The 15,440-nt window shown below is 30.2% G+C and overlaps 1 long non-coding RNA gene across 3 annotated transcripts; it reads left to right on the forward strand.

Annotated features, from left to right (window-relative positions):
- The first annotated feature begins 270 nt into the window (after nucleotides 1–270).
- LOC111395972 lies at nucleotides 271–9,386 on the forward strand. Of its 3 annotated transcripts, none has more exons than XR_002702897.1 (2): nucleotides 271–807; nucleotides 8,871–9,386. It is a non-coding gene; the product is annotated as an uncharacterized LOC111395972 (long non-coding RNA). The 3 variants fall into 3 exon arrangements; XR_002702895.1 differs by lacking the exon at nucleotides 8,871–9,386 and adding an exon at nucleotides 4,546–5,590; XR_002702896.1 differs by lacking the exon at nucleotides 8,871–9,386 and adding an exon at nucleotides 4,758–5,590.
- Nucleotides 9,387–15,440: the final 6,054 nt, after the last annotated feature.

A 15,440-nucleotide genomic window follows, 5' to 3' on the forward strand; every position in this document is an offset into this window, starting at 1 on the left:
TGACATGGGGTACAATTTCCTCTAGTTTTAATTTCTCTTGAAATTAATGAGGTTTGCCTTAGGTTGGTTTATGAGCGTGAGCGTGTGTGGCTACGGTTACTCTTGGACCTGTGATTTATTTACTACAGCCTAGTTTCTTCAGGCTGTAGTTAACCATGGAAAGGTATATTCGCATATTTTACGCAAGATTCTCACATAATTGATTGACTATGGTTAATGATTCCAATAAACACCCATTTGTTCTTATCTATAAATTTAGGAGAGGGGGCATATGAAATTAGAAACTTTTGAATTCATCTCAGTTCCAGCAAAAGAAGAAATGAAAGATTTGCATGGTGGTCTCCTCCTTCTCTTCAGCCACAATAATGCAAAAGTGGAAGATGATATTTGTGAGCTTCAAGAAGAGGTTGTATGGTATTATAAACCAAATTAGGCACAAGATTCAGGCTCAAACTCCAACATAAAATGTAATTCTAACTACTCTTTTAGTTTAGCTTTAGCGACTCCATTTTTGTGGAACATTCCTACGATCCTAAGAATCATCTTGAAGGTAGCTAGAGGTGACGACAGTGGAGGTGGCTGCCAGGAGCCGACACTTACCAAGGTGGTTGCGCTCAGCTGGTCATCTTCCTTTTCTCAATTTCTTTCATTTCTTGCACAAAACAAATGCAGCCATCACATCAAAACTTGCCTGTCGCCTCACAATCACTGCTCACCCTCCGCCGGACTGCTCTATTCTCCCTAACTGCTATTGCCCATCGACACTAGCTCCACTGCATGCGATGATCTGCTCCTTCTCTTCTAAAGGTAAAACCTTAATTCCTTTCCTAAATTTTAATTCTTCAAATCTCTTTCTAGGCTATTTCAATACTTTTCCCAACCTAGTATTTGTCGTTCCCTTAATTTTCTTTACAGTCTACAAATTTTCAATATTAAATAGTTGAACTGAGGAAGATTTTCATGTTGAACTTGTTCTGCTTTTCAGTACTATTATTCAATTATGAGCATCATGTACCAATTATTCAATTTCCATTGAACAAATTTGAATAATAATAAAGAAAACAGAGCAGAATAAAAAGATAAGCTAAAAATTATTGTTTTCCCCTTATTCCTTTGGCTATGAAATCTAAAGAATTTATTCAAGCAAGTAGAAGCTACGTGGTATTGAAAAATAGCAAGACAGGCGGGTGAAAAATATTAACTATATTGAAAGCTAGGAATTTGAACAGCCAAACTGGTTTTCTAGCCGTTGAGAGGAGTAGAATATTGAAACTGATGACAATGAATAAAGACAATGAAAGAGGTTTAACTAATTCCTTGAAATGCATTCCTGGTCATTATTCTTATCATCTCCCTTCAAGTTGGAGGGAGTCATAGAGTAAACCCCCAGCTTGTGACGAAACTGAGCGACTTAATCTTGAGCAAGAGTTTGGTGAAGATGTCTACAATTTGGCGAGTTGTAGAAACATATCATGTAGAGAAAAGACTTTGAGAAATTTTTTTTCTCGAATAAAATGGAAGTCCAGTTCGATATGCTAAGTATGGGTATGAAACACAATCATTTGAAGAGCACTTTTTGTATCACACAAGAATAGAGAAGAGCATGATAGAGAGATGCCTACATCACAAAAAGTAAAAAGGAAATCCAAGTAAGTTCAGCTGCAGTAGAAGCTAAGGATCTACACTGGGCTTCGGCACTGGAATGAGCAATAGTAGTTATTTTTTGACCTCTAAGAAATGCAGTTTACCCTTAGATAAACATGATATCTAGTTGTACTGCGACAAGTGAGTGGACAATTGGCCCAATCAAAGTCCAAAAAGGCATATAAGGTAGGAAAGCTTTGAGCAAGATAAAACGTATCAAGAGTACAGTCCCTTGGAGATACCCAATAATACGTTTAAATCTCGAAGATTAGTAGTGGTTAGTGTTTGAAATTATTGACAAACACGATTGACAGCACGTGTGATGTCTAGGTGATTAAAGTGAGGTAATGGATATTGCCAACAAGAGCTCTAAATTTAGTTGCATTAACTAGATTATTATCAGTAGGTGCTAGTGTAACTTTGATGGCCATGAAAGTGGCAATAGGAGAGTAGTTCTGCATATGAGCTTGAAGCTCTTTTTTCATTGTACTGACTCAAAATTGATTTTTGAGAGCTGCCTTAAAGGGTTTTTGGTTCAATTTGAGGAGAATCGATGGTGACTAACACTAATTCAGAATTCAATGCAAGAGTTGTACGAAGTTTTTGACGAGTTATCATCGGATGATTATTTTGAGAATGAGAAATATTGGACTGTACAATAGGAGTAGATGCGGAGGTTGGCAATGAGGATGGAGAATGAGAAGAAAAAGGAAGATCAACGAACAATTGACTAGAGATATATGGATGATTTTTAGTAATACAAGAACAACCGGTATGTATTTGTCTTAAAGATTCTGAAGTGATTCGAAATTTAGAGAACTAGTGTTTGATTCAGCTTCTTGAGATTTTGTTTAGATAGTGATATTAGAGAGAATATGTGTTGGAAGAATTTGGAGAAAAAGAACAATGGTCAATGCTCTAAGTGTTGGGGTTTGGAAGCCTGTAGGTTGAGAACTATTGTCATTTTGAGAAGAGTCTAAATTCTGTTGAAACCACTTATCAAAACTTGGAAATGTTACCATTTCGCTTGGTTCATGCATACATAACGAAAACGAAATATAGTTAGCAAAAGAAAATTTCATAAAAAATAACATGACGAGAAATATAAACTCGGTTGGTTTTAAGATCCAAACAATGGAAGCCTTTATGCATAGGACTATAGCCAATGAAAATGCAGGAATAAGTTTCTTGATCAAATTTACATTTAGTGTAATCCCTAAGGCAGGGAAAACACTGATAACCAAAGATCCTTAATCCACTATAATTAGGAGAATGCTTGAACTTCTATTGAAATGGGCTTGTCATGTCAAGAGTCGAGAGAGGCGTCCCGTTGATCAAATAGACAACAGTTAGAAAAGCATCAACCCAAAATTTTAAAGAAATTGAAGAAGAAACATCATAGTGATGGTTGTTTCAACAACATGTCGATGTTTTCTTTTGGCAACTCCATCTTGTTTAGGAGTATAAGGACATGAAATTTTTCTGGAGATGCCACAATGTTCTAGATGTGTTAGGAGGTTTGTATTAACAAATTCACCGCTGCCATCACATTGAAAGATTTTAATCTTCCTTTCCAAGTGATTTTCTACTTGTTTTTAGAACTTTAAAAGACACTCGAAACAAATTAGTTTTTCTTTTAGGAGGAAATAACCAAGAGAATCGAGTACAATCATCTATAAAAATGGCATAATAACGAAAATTTTGATAGGAGGAAATAACCAAGAGAATCGAGTACAATCATCTATAAAAATGGCATAATAACGAAAATTTTGATAAGAATTTACAGGAGGAAGTCCCCACAAATTGCAATGAATTTTATTAGATAATCTAAAACTTAGCTTATAACTTTTTCCTTGTTGACAGGAAGCAAAAATACTAGGTATCTTAGTTTAACTTGAAATATTAATAATTTTGCCAGAGTTTAAAATATATAACATTTTTTTAACTTGGATGACCAAGTCTTTGGTGCCAAAGGTTAGAAGTAGCAGGCGGCGATTCATGGACAGCATTAAGAGCTAGTTTGAAATCATCCTCCAAGGCATACAGTCCACTTCTTTTACTGCCCTTTGCCAAAAAGTTATTTTTTCCCTGATTCTTAACAACAAAATTATCATCAGTAAACTCAATGGAACACTTATTATTCAAAGTTAATTGACTGATAGATAAAAGATTTTTTTCTTAATTTAGGAACAACAAGAGTTTGTTTAATTTCAAATGACCCCGGTTAGAGTTTAAGAGATATTACCAACATGACAGATATGAAGACCTTGTCCATTTGCGACAAATACTCTATCATGACCTTTGTAATTATAAACATTTTCAAATTCACCTGGGTTTTTTTGCCATATACGAAGTTGCTCAGGTATCGGAAAAAAAATTTTGGTCATTTGGATCCTCGATGTTCATATAGCAGCGAGAGCTTGAGTATTATTATACTCAACATAGTCATATCTGTCCCAACAATCTTTGGCAATGTGGTTTTTCTTACTGCATATTTGACAAATATCAGACTCTGTTTGATCCTCTTGCTTCTGATTCTCAATATTTTGGGATAGTGCAACTTATTGTAGAAGTTACGTTGGTTGTGGAAGAAGTCCTGCCTTCCTCCATTGTTTTGTAGAAATCCTCTTCCAAGAGATCTGAAACAATTTCCACGATGATTTTGACCTTTTCCTCTTTAACTGAAAAAGCTTGGCGGTGATCAATATGTGATTTTTCTTCTTCTGTTTGCGCAATAATAGTTTGTTCATGACCTTGTAAGGCAATAATAAACTATTTGAAGCTTGGTAAAAGTGGTTTGGACAACACTGCAGTTTCAAAGTCAGCATATTTACGTCCAAGAGCACGAGCAATTTCAAACATTTTGTCGTAATCAGAAATTTGTCTTTTAATTGTTGCAAGACTATCACAAATGCATTTGAAAAGCTAGAGGAAATCTTCTAATAACAAAGATCGCTTTTTCAACGAGTAAAGGCTGTCCTTGAGCCAAGATTCCTTCTCTTTTTCAACGAGTAAAGGCTATTAGTGACGATATGGATGTTGGGAATGAAACTAATAAAACTCATTAAACTAATCTTGGAGATGTTGAGGATGTGGATGTTGATGTTGCACAGCTTCTTTTGGATCCTGGATTGAGAGTCGTAATACAGAATTATGATGCCAATGTTTGAGATGTGATTCGGATAGCATATGTGCAAATGGGTCCTTGTCAACCTCGCAATCATAAGTTTCCATCCACAAGAATGTGTAACAAAGATAGGCAATTTTATGTTTCATGGTATAATGAGCATCCTAGTTGGTTGGAATGTAGTATAACAAAAGATGCTGTATTTTACTTCTACTGCTATCTTTTTAGTTTGAGTGCTGGTTCATTTGTTAATGGCGGCTACTCTAATTGGAAAAAGAAAGACAATATCAGAAAACACATCAGGGCTTCTAGTAGTGCACACAATTAGGCTCGGGTCAGGCTGGGTCAAGTACGAATCATTCAAGAATAAAAAAAATAAAGCCTCTTTAAGCAATCACATCAAGCTCGAAATGATTATCGAATTTGTTTGAAATCGTTAACTGATTGTGTTTGATTTTATACGACAAGGGATTGTCTTTTGTGGACATGATTAATATGAAGATTCGAACAATCAAGAGATCTTTTTTGAACTATTGAATTTGTTGTGTGATCATAATGCTGAGACTAAGGTTGTCGCTATGGTGTATACGCCTGAAAATCTTAAATTAGCATCCCCACGAGTTCAAAAGGATATTGTAGGTGCTATTGCTTTTAAAACTCTAAATATGATTGTTAAAAGATATTAGTGATGACTTGTTTTCTATTCCAGTTGATGTATCCTGTAACATTCAGTAAAGGAGCAAATGTCAATTGTCATTCATTATGTGAAGAATGGGCATGTATTGAAGCATTTTATTGATGTCACACACGTATAGAGTACCACAATTGTCTCACTTAAGGCTACAATTAATCAATTATTCTCTAGGCATAGATTAGGTATATCTAATTTGATAGGTCAAGGATATGATGGAATTAGTAATATGCGAGGTGAGTATAATACTGTCAAAGCACTTATTTTGAAAGAAAACTCAAGTACTTCTTACATTCATCAACTTCAACTAGCTCTTTTAATTATGGCATAGAAACAATCAAGGATTGAAACATTATTTATTTTATACATAGATTGGTGAATATTGTTGAAGGATCAACTAAATAGTGTGATCTTCTTCGAAAGAAACAAAGACTTAAAATTCTTGAAACACTCAGTATTGGTGAAATATCAAGCGAAATAGGCCTCAATCAAGAAACTACTACTAAACGTTTTGGTGATAAACTAGTCGGGATCTTACTACAGCTGTTTAATTAATTTGATTATCATATTTGCAACTACAAGTGATGTTGAGATGATTGCTACCGACACTTCATGTTTTGAACAAGAGGTGATGTACGTATTTTATTGAAGTCGATGTTAAATTTTGAATTTGTATTTAATCAACATCTCATGAAAAAGATCTTGAGATTTTCAAATGAATTATTGAAAGTATTACGAAGAAAAGATCAACATATTATCAATACGATAAGATTGGTAAAATTATGTAAATTACAGCTCCAAACCATAAGGGATGGAACTCTCTCTTCTTCTTCTTCTTTTTTAAAAAATGGTTTGTTCATTCTGTAAAGCTCATGAGATCAATATTCCTAATATAGATGATATGTTTATAACTCTAAGTCAATCAGGTGTGATACATTGACAAATTTGCATAACTTCAAACGATAATTTTTTTTTTTTTGCATAACTTCCATGTGAAAATATTTTATGCCATCATTGATTTATGACTTCAAGATTGAAATGACCATTTTTTAGGTAAATATTGACTTACTCTTTCATGTTGCTTATTTGTGTCCAAATAATTCATCAGCTGCTTTTGACAAGATCAAAGTAAATTGACTATGCGAATATTATTTAATAGATCTTAACTCAGTAGATATCTCAATGCTTGATGATCAACTGGATACACAATTGTTGACATGTGCACTGATTAAGATTTCGGAGGATTATATGCTTTAGTGATCTTGCACAGAAATTGGTTGCGAAAAGTAACCATGAAGTATATCCATTAGTTTACAAGTTTGTGATATTGAACTTAATTCTTCTTGTCGCTACTTCTACGGTCGAGAGAGTATTTTTTGCAATGACTGATGTCAAAAATCGTCTATACAATCAAATCGGAGATCATTGGTTGAATGATATTTTGATTATATGTATTGAGAATGATCTATTTGATAGTATTGAAAATAATGTAATTTTAGAACGTTGTCAAAGTATGAAAACTCGTAAAGAACAATTGTAATAAGATCTTGAATGATTTAACTTTTTCACAAGTTTGATTGTTCCTTCAACTCAAAATGTTTGTGTTCGTCACTGGTCATTCCCTATTTGTATTCCATATTGGTCCAAGATTTATCAGCTAAATCCGAACAATGAAATTTGTGAAGCTACATAGTTATTTAGGAAAAGTTCTTATTACTAGAAGAAAAGTTAGATTTTTGGTGAGAATTTGATGATGGTGATGTTGATGAATTTATCACAACCCATATAACTGTTGTAAAGAGGGAAGCAGCGGCTTGTTACATTTGCAACTCCATGCTTGACGGAAATGGAAGGACTCTCAAGGGAATAAAGCTCATTAAATTAAGAGATAAGGTTTGGAGAGGTTTGGAGACTTGCCGAGTTTATTAAGTAATAAAAACCCTCCACTTTTTCCATCATCATTGACCATGGCTCTACATATCATTTCTTCTTCTTCATAACTTCATCTGAAAGGACCCATTTTCACGCTTATATAATTACTAGTAGTAAGCATGTGCGTTGCACGTCTGATTACTTCTTTGTACACAATACTTTTTTTCAAGGTCCCACAACTTTTCTTCTTTTTATCTTTTGCTTTTCCTAAAATTTTTGTTGTTTGCATTGAAACTCCATGAGAAAGTGGGACATATAGTTGCCCATGAGGGAATACATGTTCAGAAAGATATATTCCAACAGTAGGCAATGTTTGTCCTTGATCTTTGTTAATTGTCATTGCAAAATATAGATGTATTAAAAATTGTTTCATCTTAAATTTGAATGGACATCCTTCATTATGTGCTAGAGTTAATGGGATGTGTGGAAGGAAGACTTGTTTTCTAGAATGTTGTCCAACAATTTTTTCTGCATGAATAATATGTTTCTTGAAATCACAACAAATCATTCTTGTTCCATTGCAAAGACCGTTGGATGGGTCCAGATTTCTTAAAAGCATCACTAGACAATTTTTTTTTAAGATTAAATTATGTGGTAGAATACCATTTGGCAACAATGTATTTAGGAACTCTTTGATAAAATTGGTTAGTGTCATCTATTGATTCGTCAAAGCTAACAAATTCTTCACTTTCTTTAGAAAATAATACAATTAGTTTGTCACTGAGGCATTCAACATACTCATTTTTGGTTGAAAGAATTCAACGTTGTGTCATATAATCAGAAGAAGCTGAATTTTCTGTTAAATTCGAGAACACTGCATTGATCAAGTGTAATTTCGAAGTTTCATCATTGTCACATACTAAAGTTATCTCATTTGGTAAGTTGATAAAGTCATCCTCTATATTTCCATTACCAATTTGGAACAAATATTCTGCAAATTGTTCGTCATTTTGAACACGCATGTTTTGATTTAGTTGTAGTTTTTCCATTTTTTCCTAAAGATACAACCTAACCAAACTTTGGTTAATTGTTTGTTGCCCTATTGCTTTTCGGATGACAGATAGCACTTGACGAAAATATCCTCCAAATACAAAAACCTTTCCTTAAAGTTCTATCAACGGTTTCCATTGTATTTTTGTTGGCCATTGGTGCTTTATCCCATATTATGAGCTTTGCCTATCGAATCAATCTGCTGTAGCACTTTATTTTGATATACTACACATTGTTGATTTATTAGTCTAGAGAGGAATATTGAATCTTAAATGGACAAATTTACCTCATGGCATTATTGAAGCTGCTGTACTTGAAGTTGTTGTCACAAGTGCTATCATCTTTTGAGATCAAACCCTTGCTAGTGAAGCACGATATAAAAAGGTTTTCTGTACCATCAGGTCCATCGATATAAAATGCACCCCCATTTTCACTGTTTATTCTTTTAATTATAACATCAAAAGAATATTTTTGATTTGGATATAGATATGATGATGCTTGAATGTCAACATTTGGAACTTTGACAGAGCATTCATCTAAAATTTCTTTTGCATTAGGTTCATTGTTAGCATAAAAGGTATCAATTAGTTGAGGCAAGTCATAAGCAATAGTAGTCTTTCCCATTGATTGGAGGAAAAATTGTATATTTCATAAAGTGTATTGCATGTAGTATTCTAATGATTCTTTGACATTTATTCTGTAATCTTCTATCAAGTCTTCAAATTATGTGTCCCATAATTTTCTTACTTCAGTAGGCTCACAGTGGACCAATAATGTGGCAAATAATCTTCCAAATTCGAAAGGGATTTGAAATGCGACTGCCTCATCCAAACATTCAATAATGCTATGATCATATTCCAAAAGACCTCTTCTGTCTCCTTAAAGGATGAATATTGTACTCTGTTAACTGTTAGAAAGACTATTTTAACCTATTGAACTTTTATGTGCCTCATAATTAAATTTCTATGTAAGTGACACGATATCTCACATTCTAATTCAAAAGTAACGCACTGTTTGCAATTTTATTTCAAAAGTAAAGATGATGTATAAAAGTCTATAATATGTATTTTATTCTATAGTAGACAAAAAATTGAAAAAATCCAAAAATTAAAAAAAATTAAATACTCAAGTTTTTAAATCTTCCAAATTCCTTTGCTTTTGTACATTATTCTTCATAGTAACAACTGAAATGATTTTGCTTAATGTTTCTTTCCTATTTTTTTCAACTTTTGTATTCATTATCTTGTTTTGATTTGTTTCTATAACAAATGAAAACATTAATTTTATTCATATTTGTTGAAAGAATTCAAATGAGACAATGAATGATTTTCTTATAAAAGTGGTAGAATGTGCCACCTTCAAATTTCGACACCTTAATTTACATGCAAGAAAATTCAAGTATTACATCAATCACCTTTTAATGTAAAGCAGAATTTGAATTTATGTTCATATTTATATTTTCAAAAACACATTGTATGCATCTTTTAATTGATTCAAGAAGAATTTAACTAACGGAATACGCGAAGTTCTTAAAAAGGTGGCTCAATATGTCAATTTCACATTTTCATATTCATAATTTGATTTTCACAAACAGCTTTTATGCATCTCTTCAATTTGTTGAAAGTTTAATTTTCAAATATACTAACCCAATCCAATTAGTTCACATCTGAATTTCATGTATACTTACTCAAAATCAAAATCTAAAGATGAATTTTCATATGTAATAACACAAAAAATCTTAACATCACCAAATTCATAGTTACAAAATTATCATGTTTTCAACAGTTAAAAAAGTTCACAAATCAGAAATTATCTTATAATTGCTTTCTTTTTATCGAATAATTACGACAATTATACCAAATGGTCAATTGAATTTTTATTCAACCCTATAGAATTAAGAATTAAAATTGCTCATTTTGATTCACCAGAAAAAGAATGAACAACCCCAAAGATCTTGATCAGAACAGGCATATGCCAAACATGAATACCCCTTGAAGCCACGGGAATAACACCTACACTTTTATGAAAAAACCAAAGCCCCTTATTGGATTTGAACCAATGACTTACACCTTACCATGGCGTTACTCTACCACTGAGTTAAAAGGGCTTATTTCCATTGATATTTATCAGATATCGTAAACTGAGCTATTTTTAGAGCCTATCTATGTTAATCGAAAGTGGAATTCATCCTTTGTTTTTTTCCTTTCCATTCACCTCGGAATATATATATAGGGAAATGATTTAATGGACATTGGTGCTTAGCATATGTTAAGTACCGGTGATATGGCATACCAAGTAATTGATGAATATGTTAATGGTAGATCCCATAAAATTAATGATTAACAATTAATTGGTGTTTTATATTATCGGTGCTTAACATAAATTAAACATTGGTGCCTATTAAATTATATATATATATATATAAAACAAAAATGATTGCTCTTATTTTTCCATTTCGAAGTCGGTATGTTTTTTCTTTCTCAAACATAGGAAAGAATTTTTCGATTGTGTCCTTAAACAATGTAGCTTGAATCTTACTATGAAAATATTAGTTTAAAGTGAAAATTCTATAAGAAACATTATTCTAACATAATACAATACCTAATTTCAACAGGGTCATTTTTGTTGTTGTAGATCTCAATGGAACCTTTTTGGAATATGGATAATTTTATAATTCACTATTCTTCAAAGGCAGTTAGTTGTTTTATAAAAATATGATCGCAACTTTTGTTTGGTGACGTCAATCTTAAAAATATGAAAACAAATTTAAAATATGACAATATATATTAACAAATGACAAAATGGAAAAAAAATAATATTTTTCTAATTAAATTGATGATCTGACTTATTTTGTTGATCTATTGATGAATCAAACCTCATTTCTGTAGTGATTTCAACGAATATGTGATGTTGTCATCATTCAAAATTAAAAAGTTAGTGATGCAATTAAATCCATGATATTAGAAATCAATTTAAAATGCAAATCAAGATAAATTATACCAAAATCATAATAATAATAATAATAATAATAATAATAATAATAATAATAATAATAATAATAAATTAAAGAAGAACTTCACAGTGATCATCAACTTAGAAATAGATTTTTAAGAAACTCTAGCATAAAATCATTTGCTTTTATTAACAATAGTTCTTACCCTTTTGTGCCGATTTTTACTTATAAATTTTGAGCATAGAATAGTATGAGAAATGTTGGTTTTATAGCTATAATGGCATGGGTGTAGAATGAGATCGGTTGGTTGGTTTAGTTAGCTATAATGGAAATGATTACTTTCATATTAAATCCTAATTTGGCCATTTTTTTCAAAATATATTTAATTAGAATATAATTATGTTATCTAATTACCAAAGTTAATAAATAATATTACTTTGTTAATCAAAATACGTCTAACCTAAGTTTGCCATTAATTTAAAGATGGACTCACACAGTTTAACTCTTTTTTGCCACAGAAGAGCCTTCCCATAAAAATTTTAAGAACAAAATAGTAAATTAAATGTTAAGTAACTGAATTTTCGTTTAATATTTTTTTAGTAATTGAATGTCAGTTAACTCCTTATATTAATTGTAGGAACTATAATTTAAATTATGAAGATTAATAAGGACTTTGTTGATTAAAAATAAAAAATTTTAGAATAAAATAATCAATTGAATGTTTCCCTATCATTCATATGTAGGGTAACAGTGATTGGAAGTAGAAATGATTATTGCCAATATTAAAAACCCTAATAGTTAGAAGTTATTAACTTTAACATATTTGTAACCTCATTCATATATTAATGCAACCTTTCAATTTTGCAACCTCAATTAAATAATAACTTAATGTATAAATTATAATGTAAATTATGAAGATTAATAAGGGCCTTGTTGATGAAAAATAAAAAAAAATGCAAGGAAAAAATTAATCAATTGAAAGATAAGCCATTGAATTTTCATGTGTCATTTTTTTTTTTTGGTGATCGAATGTCCCAATTAATACATTAATGCAACCTTTCAATTTTGTGACCTCAATTAAATAATAACCTAATGATGGATTATAATGTAAATCATGAAGATTAATACGGAGTTTGTTGATGAAAAATAAAAATTGCTTTGTTAATGAAAAATAAAACCTCAATAGATGAATTATAATGTAAATCATGAAGATTAATAAGGGTTTTGTAAATGAAAAATAAAAAATTGCTTTGTTGATGAAAAATAAAAATTGTAAAAACAAAATACTGAGTTGAATGATAAGTCACTAAATTTCTGTTTATTTTTTTTTTAATAATTGAATGTCAATTTCCCTCTTTATATTAATTCTAACCCAAATGATAAATATCAATTAAATATTTCACCACTTATGTTAATTCTAAATCAAATGATAAATTTTAATTAAATTGGTAGTTAGGGTTTTGTTGATGAAAATTAAAAATTGTAAAGAAAAAAAATAATTGAATGTTAATCATTGAATTTTCGTGTGTAATTTCTTTTTTATTCATTAAATGCCTTTCAAATTTGCAACCTCAATTAAATAATAACTTAATGCATAAATTATAATGTAAATTATGAAGATTAATAGGGGCCTTGTTGATGAAAAATAAAAATAAAAATGCAAGGAAAAATTAATCAATTGAAAGATAAGCCATTGAATTTTCATGTGTAATTTTGTTTTTGTTTTTGTTTTTGTTTTTGTTTTTGTTTTTGTTTTTGTTTTTGTTTTGTCCCAATTAATATATTAATGCAACCTTTAGCACATTTGTTGCCTCATTAATAAATTAATGCAACCTTCCAATTTTGTAACCTCAATTAAATAATAACCTAATGGATGGATTATAATATAAATCATGAAGATTAATAAGGGGTTTGTTGATTAAAAATAAAAATTACCTTGTTAATGAAAAATAAAAACTCAATAGATGAATTATAATGTAAATCATGAAGATTAATAAGGGTTTTGTAAATGAAAAATAAAAAATTGCTTTGTTGATGGAAAATAAAAATTATAAAAAGAAAATACTAAATTGAATGATGAGTCACTAAATTTTCATTGATTTTTTTATTTAATAATTGAATGTCAATTTCACTCCTTATATTAATTCCAACCCAAATAATAAATATCAATTAAATATTTCACCACTTATGTTAATTATAAATCAGATGATAAATATTAATTAAATTGGTAGTTAGGGTTTTGTTGATGAAAATTAAAAATTGTAAAGAAATAAATAATTGAATGTTAGTCATTGAATTTTCGTGTGTAATTTCTGTTTTATTCATTAGAATGTCCTTGTTAATATATTAGTGCAACATTTAAAATATTTGTAACCTCAATTCAATAATAATTTAATGGATGAATTATAATGTAAAGTATGAAGATTAAAAATTGCTCTGTTGATAAAAATTAAAAACTTATTGCATGAATTATAATGTAAATCGTGAAGATTAATAAAGGTTTTGTTGATGAAAAATAAAAATTGATTCATTGGTGGAAAATAAAAATCGTAAGAATAAAATTGTCAATTGAATGGTAAGTCACTGATTTTTATTATTTTTATTATTTTTATAATTGAATGTTAGTTTCACTCATTATATAAATTCTAGTCCAAAATGATAAATATCACTTAAATATTTCACTCCTTAGATTATATTAATTCTAAACCAAATGATAATTACTAATTAAATTGGTATTCCAATTATGAGGGTATACTGATAATTGAATGTTAGTTTCACTCATTATATTAATTCCAATTCAAAATGATAAATATCACTTAAATATTTCACTCCTTATATTATATTAATTCTAAACCAAATGATAAATACTAATTAAATTGGTATTCCAATTATAAGAGTATAGTGGGCATATAGTTAAATATGTAGGGGTAAATTTGGCATTTAAAAGTTTCTCCATCATCGCTACTTTTAATATATTGTGGATAATTTTTTTAGTGGGGCGGGGAGTTTCAATTTTTGAGTTTTTAATGTTTATCAGTTTAGTATGTGTGTCCTCGGTGTGCTAAAAAACTTGATGTGATGTAAAATGTTGTTTGTCACATGTTTCCCTGTTCGGGGATTTACATGACTTTCTGTATTAAGAATTTGTGAGATTTTGTATGGAAGAATCGTTTTCTGGACAACTATTCTCTTTTGGAATCTCTGTTCTACTAATTATTATTGCATTTTTTTTTATTTATAATTACTTAATGAATCTGAATGTTTAACAAAAATAAAAAAGTTTCTTAGTTATCTTCGTCCAAGTTATATTAAATCTTTTAGTGAACGTGTTGAGAATTAAGTTGAATGAATGATAAAAATAATTAATGTATATGATCTCTAGTTTTAAGATTAAATATCTGTTTTTAATTTTTGTTGGAATATGTATACAGAAGATAATTTTACTTTTAGATTTGCTGCATGTGCAAAATTTACCTGGCAGAATTCCATCGGAAGATATTTGGCAGCAACCTGTCAGATAATGGCCAAAAAAAAAAAGGGTGGGGAAGAAGATAGATGAACCAGATGCTCCACAGGAGCATCTGGTGGAATTGTACTAGAGGAATTCTTGTTTTACTTTCTCTCGCGCGCACACATATCACATATAACATATATAGTTATGACAGATGTAGATTTTTTTTATTTTTTAAGAAATAAATGAAGCATACACAACTGTAGATAATTTTACTCACACTTTTTCTTTCTACGTTGTGAAATTATGCTCCATTAGGTTCTTATTTTTGCGAGGTTCGTCATTAATAATTTCAGTTGCGCAACATTCATAATAGACCATTTAGTGCGCTTAACGATGTAAGGATTACAACAATAATTTTGATTTAGGTAGCCTTTTTGTCTCTAATTAATTTTTTATATATAGCTAAATAAAAAACAAAATATCTAGTAATATCATGAATGATGTATGTAGGAGTGAACACAATTAGATTTTGACGGTTTGAAACAAATTTTCGAAACAAATTTTCAAACCAAATCATTTAACCACTTCAATTTCTAAGCCAAACCAATCCAAACAAGGTTTTTTTTTTTTTTTTTTTTTTTTTTTGGGT

The sequence above is a fragment of the Olea europaea genome, chromosome 6 (assembly GCF_002742605.1).
Source record: "Olea europaea var. sylvestris chromosome 6, O_europaea_v1, whole genome shotgun sequence".
Taxonomy (NCBI): domain Eukaryota; kingdom Viridiplantae; phylum Streptophyta; class Magnoliopsida; order Lamiales; family Oleaceae; genus Olea; species Olea europaea.